The 11,651-nt window shown below is 35.6% G+C and overlaps 1 pseudogene; it reads left to right on the forward strand.

Moving 5' to 3' along the window:
- Positions 1–9,305: 9,305 nt before the first annotated feature.
- Positions 9,306–10,240, forward strand: LOC103973473 (putative germin-like protein 2-1; annotated as a pseudogene).
- Positions 10,241–11,651: the final 1,411 nt, after the last annotated feature.

Below are 11,651 nucleotides of genomic sequence, written 5' to 3' on the forward strand. Positions count from 1 at the left end.
TCAACAACCACCACCAGTTTGGGCAATACCACCACTTGACATAATCTGGGAGACAATGTCCTAGTGGTACCACCTCTAATCTGGGCGATACCACTGCTTGATAATGGGCGGTTACCACCGTTGACCTTGGCGATACCACCGTCGGGTTTTTTGGAAATGTACATTTCATACTTTCTAGCTCACAAGCAGTTCCACCACCTGTCCCAAATTCAAGTTACTGAATTGGCCTTCCAATAGGCCCAATTCAGCTTGATTCAGGTCCAATATGCCCCTAATCAAGTTGCCATGGTTATACCGAAAACTAACTGAATTAAAACCTAAATTACTTCGATCAAGATACAAACGATTGTAAACATGAACCCTATGTTATCTGGCATGTCATTGGTTTATCCGGTGCTTCATCTAAACCTTCGGCGTATTGCTTGATCGATTGGTATATTGACCTCCTGTAACATCCAATTTTCTTGGAGCAATACCCGATCCCTTTGGCCCGATGCCTGAACTCATGGCACGAAGTCCATCCTCTAGTACGTCAACCAAACCTCTAGCCCGACATCCAATCTTTGATATGATGCTCTCCGACTTAACGTTTGATTCTCCTACTTCAAATAATTTACCTTTCCTCGATCGAAGTTAATTCTACGTCACTCAAACATTAATTAAATTATAATTTTATTAATTAATTTTATTATCAAAATTTAAAATTCAAACAATTAGTAGTTGGAGTTGGAGGCTTTTTCTTATTGCTTTTGTTTCCTTGCGTGAAGATTTTAAGAAATTTGTTAGAAATGGACGTTTTATTCGCATTTGGGAGGATACTTGGATTTCTTTTGTCCCTCTATTATTGTTGTCGGATTTTTACAGTGTATCAATTATGCATTCTGAATACTTGATTTTTAATTTTTTTAGTGGGCGGTAAATAGAATGTGGATTTGTTATATGCTGACTTTGGGAAAGAGTTGACTAATAGGATTTACTATATGGATTTATCTATTTGGCCATGCGATGATTTTTCACTTTGGAAGCTACACGTCAATGGTTTTATTTCAGTTAAATTGGACTATAAGTTTCTTAACCCTGTTTGTAGCGAGCTTACCGGTCGAGAGGACTAGTGGCGTCGTTTGTGAAAGCTGTCGGTGCTACCAAGAATTAAAGTTTTTGGTTAGAAATTTTTGCACTGTCGACTCCCCTTGGCAGATAGGCTTGCTCACATGGGTGTTTATGATACGTCTGCAGTGCCCTTTATGTGTTGCACTATCTAAATCATTTGATCACTGTGGGGTCTTTTGGAATCCAGATTGCACACAACTTTTATATTATATAGCTCTTAGCATGCTGGTTAGTAAATTTTGGAGGGGACAATCTGTTGCATGCTACGGTGGTAGCCACTGGATTGCGATGGCTATGGTGGACTCGTAACGAGGCTTTATATAATCAGTCTAGAACATCTTTTACTTCTCTTTTTATTGAATAATTGGGTCGATTTGGGCAAGGCAAAAATGTCTGATGACGGTAAACCCCCATCAGCTCCATTGGACTCTTCCTTCCGAGGGTTGGGTTAAATTGAATTATGATGATTCAGTAGGTGGACCAGGCTGAGAGAACTGGTTTTACTCTTCTTAACTACTTGGCTGAATCGATGTTAGTTGATTGCAGGTTTGTGGATCGAGGGGAGATCTTATTTTGCGAGGCAATAGCGATACTTGATGGACTGCATGCTGTCTATGCACATGGAATGGGACTCACTTGTCCTCATTAGAGTTTTGCAAAGGCAAACTTCCATACCATGGGCTGTGAGAAGCGTTATCCAAAGTATATGGTCCATTCGGTTAATTTTTTGATATTTATAAATTCTCTCAGACAATGGGCTACGAGTGTTTTGTATGCTTCGATAATTTAATAAAAAAAAAAAATTTATTTCAATCTCCTACACCTATAATTATTTTCTTCGTGTCGATCAAACGACGTATGTCCGACCCCATAATATAAATAATTTGAAAACTCGGGATTCATATAGTAGAAGTTGACTTTTGTGTTAATGTCAACACGTTATTCATGCACGTCGTATCCAACGTCGAATGTCGAAATGTTGACAATAGAAAGAATTTTAGAGTCAGCTGAATCGTTGGCTTATATGACTTTCAAGCATCTAGATTTAATGTTTCAGCAACTGTTTAACCTAGATTTAATACAGTAAAAGCTGAAGACGAGGGAGATCCTTTTGTTTCTTAGGGTTGAGATCGGCATCCAATTGTGTAACATTTATTAAATAATCAGATAAAGAACCGCATTGGATGGGCTTAAACATAATCACAGCATTCTATAATCAGTTATAATCAGATACATATGTTTGATCTATCGACTCATTCACAAGCGAAATTTGCTTAGAATTCTTTATGTACAGACCAAGTTTTCAAGCCATTGTATTTGAACACTCCCCCAGTCCTGAGAGATAAAACATCATCCTAATTGAATTTCTTACATTGACTTGTATGGTGGTCTACAACTTTCTTGGCTCCTTGTTGAGGATGAGATGTGATCTAAGATTAGAAAACACAATGTTAACATGGTGAACGGGTTTGTGTCTTCTTTTTTCTTTTTTTTGTGAGAATGCATGCAACGTTTCCATGACTACGACTGCCAGAATCTGGCAAAGTTTGCGTTTTCTTTTTGCTACTTACAAGACAAGAGGTCCCAAAGCATTAGAGCTGATAGAATTACAAGCCAAGTTAATTCTCATGTCTAACTCTCAATGGATGCTTGGTGAAAGGCTCAGAAATTTCCCAGAGATATCACTAGATAGGTCGGTGGTCCAGTCTTTGTTTCTTAGAAAATGGAATTCAAAGTCTTTGTTTTACTTATGTTGTAATTTGATAATTCAAGCGAGATAATAATAATAATAATAATAATAATAAACATGCCAAGTACTGATGCCTAAATCTCCAGTTAACGCCTGGTGACGGTCTCAGGTATTTCTCTAATGCCATCCTGATTTCTCAAAGTCTGGATAGGTTCATTGCATCCAAGTCACGGTGGAAAATGATTGAGCGTGCTGAGTTGAATACTTGTCTCGGTGTGGACTGCCCCTCCGTTATTTCTCAGAGTATTGAATCGTCAACATTTCATCCATTGTATTGCTTTCCTATCTTTACGTTTAGGTAACTCCCACATTTCATCTTATACTCTTCACGTTAATTGACGGAAACAGCAAGGAAGAGTATATGTGGGTGTCTGAAAGCCAAGAAAATTAATTGTGCGCATGACATTCGCTAAACATCTTGCACTTGAGCAGAAGAAATAAGGGCTCGAGTCCTTACCAACTAACATGGGTCACTCGACCTATCAAACTAGAATCTGATATCAGGTTATTTTCGTTTGCTTAAATTCGTTGACATTTGTATAAATGTGATGCGTCTTAATCATTTAAAGTTGGAAAAATACGACTGGATTGGTGTGATGCCACGATTTCATACTAAAGTTTCAGTGTAGAAGCATTTGCTGATAAAATTTCACTTGATTGGTGTTGGAAAAATACTGCAAAGAAAAGGATAAAAACACTATAGAAACAAATAACAAACACAAGATCAAGAATACTATAGAAAATATATTTAGACTTGAAACGTGTATAAATATTTTTCTAAAAATGATATTTGTACTCTCTTTTCAATAAGATTGCTATGAGTTTGATGTAAATAGTTTTAGTGGATATGACAAGCCTTTAGAAGATCTGTATTGAATAAATAATAAAGAATCTTCATAAAGGAATTAGAGAATGTCTAATTCAATTACTTAGAGAGTAAAGAAGAAGAGTATGAAAAATGTCTATATTATTTACCCTCAAATACCTATTTATAGATATTTTTCTCAAAAGACATAATTTTTGAAAAATAACTACTAAAATAACTACAAAAGAAACCATCTTTTCAAATAAATATTTTGAAAAGAAATTCTTTTTTTTTTTAATTTGAACAATTTATAACAATCCCCTACTTGTTCAAATTTAAAATTTTCTTCAAGTGATTAAATAGTATTTATGAATAAAGCAATATATCTTTCGATTTGAATATTATCTTAGTGTAAGCATCACAAAGTGAAGTCGAAATCCCAAATAGCATAAAAGCTTTGAATTTGTTATTCCTAATGACAATACTAGTGATACCACACACATAAATACAACATCCTTGTATTCTTCATAAAATCTCGCTCAGCCCTAATATGGCATTGGGCTCATCCAAGTTCATGAACTTTTATGAGAGAAAACTATAACTCTTAATCGAAGCGGCACCCCTTCTAAGTTCATATAGGTGAAGTTCTTACGGTATTTTTATCACTCTTTGATATACTTGTCCTAACTTGATTGAATTTCATTAAGAGTATAATTAACTCAACCCTCATTTGGTGACAACCAGCACTTTAACATCTTTAGATAGGACTCGTAAAATATTTCAAAGTGCTAAACCATTCCATATATCAATGACTTATTCTTACCCTTTGAACTCTTCGTTACCCATTTTATAATGTTGAGTAGGGTTGTTATTATTGGTGGATCTTTTATTCAAAGAGTTTTAGCCCCATCCATTTTGATGTTGATCTTACAACTTCTCTTGTAAGAGGTTTAGTGAATAGATCAACCAAATTCTCACTTGTTTTCACAAATGTGAGTGAAATAATCCCACTCTTGATTAATTTCCACACATAATTATGTCTAAGACTTATATGTCTTGACTTTCCATTATATATTTCACTATACGCATGAGCCAAATTGGCTTGACTATCACAAAGTATAGAAATTGAATTCACACTCTTAGAAGCCAATGGAATTTCTAATAGAAAGTCCCTCAACCATTCAGCCTCCTTTCTTGCATCTGTTAGAGCAACAAATTTTGATTCTATAGTTGAGTGAGTTATACATGTTTGTTTCTTGCTCTTCTAAGAAACAACGCCACCTCCCAAGGTGAACACCCAACCAATAGTAGATTTATTATCTCCAAAACTTGATATCCAACTTGCGTCAGTATATCCTTTTAAAATAGTAGAAAATTTTAAGTATTGTAGGCCATAATCTTTGGTTCGTTTAAGGTACCTAAGAACTCTTTCAATAGCCTTCCAATGCTCTACATTTGGATTGCTAGTAAATCTACTCAATTTACTAACTGCAAATGCTATATCAGGTCTTGTGCACTATGTTGCATACATAAAACTTCCTATAGCACTTGAATATTCTAATTGAGCCACTATTCTTCCAATATTCTTGACTAATTTGATACTTGGGTCAAACAGGGTATTTACTTCTTTGATTTTTAAGTGACTGAATTTCTCCAGTACTTTCTCTATGTAATGAGTTTGACTCAAAACATATCTCATACTATTTCTTTTTACCTTGATACCTAGTATAGTATCAACTTGTCCAAGATCTTTCATCTTAAATATTGAAGATATAAACCTCTTTATTTCTATAGTACCTTTCATGTCGTTGCTCACTATTAGCATATCATCAACATAAAGGCAAACTATCACCATATAGTCATCACAAGTTTTGAGATAAACACATTTATCTATAATATTATGAACAAATCCATTAGAATGAATTATTGCATCAAATTTCTCATGCCGAGCCTACTTTAAACCATATAATGACTTAATAAGTTTACACACTTTATGTTCATTTTTCGGTAGAACAAAACCTTAGGGTTGTTCCATATATACCTCCTCATCGAGGTCTTCATTTAGAAATACCATTTTGACATCTATTTGATGAACATAAAGATTATAAATTGATGCTAAAGCAAAAAAATTCTAATAGATGTGATCCTAGCCAAGGAGCATATGTGTCAAAATAATCTATTCCTTCCTTTTGTCAAAATCCTTTAACAACTAACCTTGCTTTGAACGTTTGGAGAATACCATTTGTATGATACTTCCTACAAAATACTCATCTATAACTAATAGGTTTAGAGGCAAAAAGGTAAATCAATAAGTTCCCAAGTGTGGTTTGACATAATAGAATTCATCTCATCATTAATAGCATATTTCCAAAAAGCAGCATCATGAGAGGCCATAGCTTCTTTAAACATTTTAGGATCATCTTTCACTTGTAAAACAAGAGGAATTATTTTTAAGACTCTCTCATTAGTTCCTTCTACAAGGTAAAAATAAATGCTTTGAGAATCAATCTCATCCGATCTTAATGTTTTTGCTTTTCGTACATGAGTACTTCTCCTTAATTCATAAGATTGCTCTCCAACCTCTTATGAACTTGATTGATGTCCAATCAAAGAAATATTACGTTACTCACTAACATTTTGAGATGTTTCCACTTGTGACTCTTCACTAGTTGGAGGATGAACATTATTACTTGAAGTCATTAAATGTTCAAAGAACTCCATATCTCGAGATTCTATTATGATATTAGACTTTAAATTAAAAAGTCTATATGCTTTGCTATTTTAGGCATAGCCTATAAATGCACATTTGATTCCTCTATGTCTCAATTTTATCCTTTGAGGATAATTATTCTTACAATATGCAAGACAACCCCATACTTTAAAATAATCAATGTTAGGTTGTCTTCCTTTCCATAACTCGAGAGATCTTATTCTTTTTAAAGGGAATTCTATTTAAAATATGGCATGTAGCCAATAAAGTTTCTCTCCACAATTATAAGATAATTTAGCATGCAACAATGTACCATTAATCATCTCTAGATAAGTTCTATTTTTTCTTTCTACAAATCCATTTTGCTCAGATATTCTAGGTGCTGAACATTCATGAATTATGTCATGTTGTTTACAAAACAAGTTAAATTCATTATGAAAGTATTCTCCTCCTTTACCATTTCTTAAAGCTTTAATTTTCTTCTCTAATTGATTTTCAACTTCTGTTTTATATGCCTTAAAAGCATAAGCATCATTTTTATATTTCAATAAATACACATATGTGAATCTAGACATATCATCTATAAAAGTAATGAAATATCTATTATCTCCTCTCATTAATATGCTATTTAATTCACATATATCAGAATGTATTAAGTCTAATAAATTAGTATATCTTTTAACACTTTTGAAGAGTTTTTTCATCATCTTTGATTTAATACAAATTTTACATTTATTAAGATCATTAAAATGATAATTTATTAAGCCACACTTAACCATTCTTCTAATGGTGCTAGTTTCAATATGTGCTAATCTATCATACCATAATAAATAAGAATCAACAATATAAATATAAGCAATATTTTTATTAAATTTAGAATCATTGTCAACAATAGATAATTTGACCATTCCCTCAGCGAAATAGTCTTTTCCAATAAAAGTTCTATTATAAGATATAATTAACTTTTCGGATTCAAATACAGATTTAATTCCAGATTTGCCAAGGAGATTCCCACTCACTAAATTTCTACTTATATCTGGTACATAAAGAACATTAGTAAGAGTGACTTTCTTACCCGAAGTGAAAGTGAGTTCCACATTTCCCTTGCCAATCACCTTAGAATGAACTTCATTTCCCATTTGAATCTCTTGCCCTTCTATGACTTCTTTGTAAGTCTTGAAAAGTGTCTTATCATAGCAAACATGGATGGTAGCACAAGTATCATACCACCAATCAGAAACCTTACCAAATATGACATTCACTTTGCTTACCATAGCGATTATATTATCAACTCCCTCAACGGAGTTGACTTTCGATTTCTGACATTTCTTAAATCTGCAATCCCTAGCAAAATGATCAGGTTTTCCACAAACAAAACAACCTCCACTCTTTGGCTCCTTAAATTTTCTTTGATCCCTTTTGGGGCCAAAATGATTCTCTTTGTTTTGCTTGCCTTTGTTGGAATTCTTAGGTTGATTCACAGTATTTGCTTTTATATTGCAAAAAGAGTTCTCACTCTTATCTCTCATCCTCGATTCCTCCTCCAAAGTGATATCCTTGGAGTCATACAAAATCTTTTTCCTATACCCTTTCCAAGATAAAGACAACTTGGCTATTATAACCCCTACTTGAAAAGGTTTAGGAAGTTCAATTTTTTCAGCCTTTAATTGATTAACAATGATCTGCAACTCATGCACTTATGCCAAAATTAGCTTGTCATCCATAAACTTGTAATCAAAATATTTAGAAATTAAAAATTTCTTTGTACCTTCCTCCTTGGCATGATACTTTAATTCCAAAGCATTCCAAATTGCTTTTGCAGATGGTTCCATCGTATAAAGATCACAAAGCCAATCCGAAAGAGTATTGAGAATGTGTCCTCTACACATGACTTAATCTTCAATTCTTTTCTTTTGTTCAGCCTTGACTTCATCGGTGTCATCATCGGTTAGATCAGAAATTGGTTGAAGATTTGGATCAAGCACATAAAAGATCTTCAAAGCAGTCAACAAGAACTTCATCTTATTTTGCCAACGGGTAAAATTTGTTATATCAAAACGATCCAAATGAACAAAATCTTGATTCAATAATTTGATGGTATTTGTGGCCTCCATGATGAATTTGTATAAACTCACAAAATATCAATTTTAGATTATTAAAAAAATACAACAAAGAAGAGGATAAAAACACTATGGAAACAAATAACAAACACAAGATCAAGAATACTATACGAAATATATTTAGGCTTGAAATATATATAACCACTTTCCTAAAAATAATATTTGCACTCTCTTCTCAATAAGATTGCTATGGGTTTGATACAAATAGTTTTAGTAGATATGACAAGCCTTTAGAAGATCTGTATTGAGCAAACAATAAAGAATCTTCAAAGAAGAATTAAAGAATGTCTAATTCAAGCACTTGAAGAGTAAAGAAGAAGAGTATGAAAGAGATGTCTACATTATTTACCCTCAAATACCTATTTATAAATATTTTTCTCAAAAGACATCTTTGAAAAATAACTACTAAAATAAAGAAACCACCTTTTCAAATAAATCTTTTGAAAAGAATTTTTTTTTCTTTTTAATTTGAACAATTTATAACAGTTGATGCCACCATGTGTGTCGTTAGTTGTGTCAATTGGCCATCCGCTAGTTGTTGCCACCGAGATATAGATGTCAAGAACGTGAGGCAACCAAGTAAGTGATACTAGAATAATGATTAGGAAGAATGGTAGATGTTTGGGAAGAAATAGCGCAGTCAAGATCTTCATCGGCTAAATTAGTCAGCACGGCAAGTCAAGGCCTTCATCAGCTAAATTAGTCAGCACATTGCCGTGAAGAATACAGACTCCATCAACCAGTTCACAATTGAATAGTTCCTCGTAAGTTTCTATATATACATCCCGATTCTTGATGCCAGTTACAAAGAAACTTACATCATTTCATCTTGCTTGTTCAAAGAGAGAGAAGATGGTAGCTCGGATCATCCTCATTGTTGCTCTTCTTACCCTGTCTTCCTCTCGTGCATTGGCTTCTGATCCGAGTCCTCTCCAAGACTTCTGTGTTGCTGACTTCGACTCCAATGGTAGGCATGCATGGTTAATCTCGCAGCTGGGTCTTTGTGCATGTACTTGCTGAAGTTGCTACTTAAGCTTGTTCATCATGCATGCTGCAGTGTTCGTGAATGGATTCCCCTGCAAGGATCCCACGAATGTCACACCAGATGACTTCTACATCTCCGGCTTGGACAAGGTCGCAAACACCGACAACGATTTGGGCGCAAACATCACTCTGGTCAACGTTAACCGACTCCCAGGTCTCAACACCCTTGGAGTGGCCATGTCTCGCATCGACTACGCGCCCTTCGGTCTCAACCCTCCTCACTCGCATCCACACTCATCCGAGATACTGCATGTTGCAGAAGGAACGCTGTTCGCTGGCTTCGTCAGGTCCAACACCGAAAAGGGCAACATTCTCATCGCTAAGAAGCTGAACACGGGCGATGCGTTTGTGTTCCCCCAGGGCCTCATGCACTTCCAGTTCAATCTGGGGGACACTAACGCGGTGGCGTTCGCTGCCTTTGGCAGCCAGAGCCCGGGTCTCGTCACCATAGCCAATGCACTGTTCGGATCGAAGCCGCCAATTCCTTATTACATTCTTTCCCAGGCCGTGCAGCTTAGCAAGACGACCGTGGACTGGCTTCAGCAGCAGGAGTGGGTGGACATCGCTCGGGAATATTAACTTGTGCTACTTAGTATAAGGCAATAAAGATTGAATACTCCATGTCATGCATGCTTTAATGATTGTAACTCCGTTATATGGATTACCTCATGTATAAATAGTGTTTGGTTTGTTCGATAATAAAGTAAGAAAGCTTGCGGTATCAGTGAATGTTTGTACGCACTCTAGTTTCCATTTATGAAAAAAAGGGATAAGAGAAAAAGGGACTACCTGAGTGAAGGTTTGTACGTGTTGTGTAATGTCGACGTGGGCAAGGATGGGTGAACGAGGTCAGGTCAAAGGGTTGGCTCTTGGGCTCTTGGGTGAAATGGGAGAGATTCTCAACTCAACCCGTCTAATACTTAAGTTAGCATATGATTTTTATGATATAAATAGGAGGGAATCAAACATCCATAGGCTAGAAGTTTCTTAGTTGTCACCTCCTATTCTCCTATCCACTTTTCCTCCTCAGATAATAGATGTGGAGATTTAGGCAGCGATTTGAGGAGCGTCATCGTAGCCCTACTATGTGGATCACCGCTAGAAAGGAAGACGCTTGACCTCCTTCATCATCTCCTACAGATCTATAGGGATTTAGGAATATACGATCTCTCTAAATAACATAACAATCTCATGCATAGTTTTAAGTTTCGCAGGTTTTGTGCACCAATCTTCACACGACGATAAATACATTTTTAAAAAATTTGAGGTTTTTGTTTTTCTGTTCTTTCGCTATGCATATGATGTTGCCCCTAAATTTCCTATATATTCCTCTTATGATACCAAGAGCGAATGATCCTCTATCAACACTTAATAGTCCTTGTAAGATTGGTTGTCATTCTCGATGACCAACTATGCTAGATCTGGAACTTTCATACTTATAACTATGGTATCAAAGAGTAGAGTACTTATACAAGACATCCTTAGTGTTTCAAACCTAAGGACCAAATACACTACTGGGATGACGGAATCACTATCTAACAATAAGGTATCATCAGTTATCCAGTATTCTGTAAGTAGACCAATCAATGAACTCATTCTCCATTGAGCACCTATATTATATCCCTAGTGTCCCCACACGAGCAGCTATGAGATCAGCCGCCTCCATCATATGGATGGGTATATAGTATACATGTCTATCCGATTATCTCGATGTCCTTCTTGAGTAACCTATGACTGGGATTATTTAGGGTCTGTGTTTAAAGGTGAATCAGTCTCATTATCGTGATCTCATCATGATATGATTCCCATTGCACAGATCTATGAACATCACAATATATGTATTTAATAAGTAATATAAAGTATAAAAATATCATAATAATAATAAGAAAAAAGAATATGTATCGTGTCACATGTGCTATCACTCACATAATTGGCTTATAAGGCACCTATATCTAGCCCGATCATCGCGGGCGAGCCCCGCCCCCCGTAGGCAGCTCGCTTGCAAGCATAGTGCCCGTAAATAGCTCATCCCCGGGTGTTGTGCCCACGGGCACCACCATTGGTGGCCTGCCTACGAGTGCCCAAACCATAGGTGGTGCCTACAACAGCCAG

This window comes from Musa acuminata, chromosome BXJ3-7 (assembly GCF_036884655.1).
Source record: "Musa acuminata AAA Group cultivar baxijiao chromosome BXJ3-7, Cavendish_Baxijiao_AAA, whole genome shotgun sequence".
Classification (NCBI taxonomy): domain Eukaryota; kingdom Viridiplantae; phylum Streptophyta; class Magnoliopsida; order Zingiberales; family Musaceae; genus Musa; species Musa acuminata.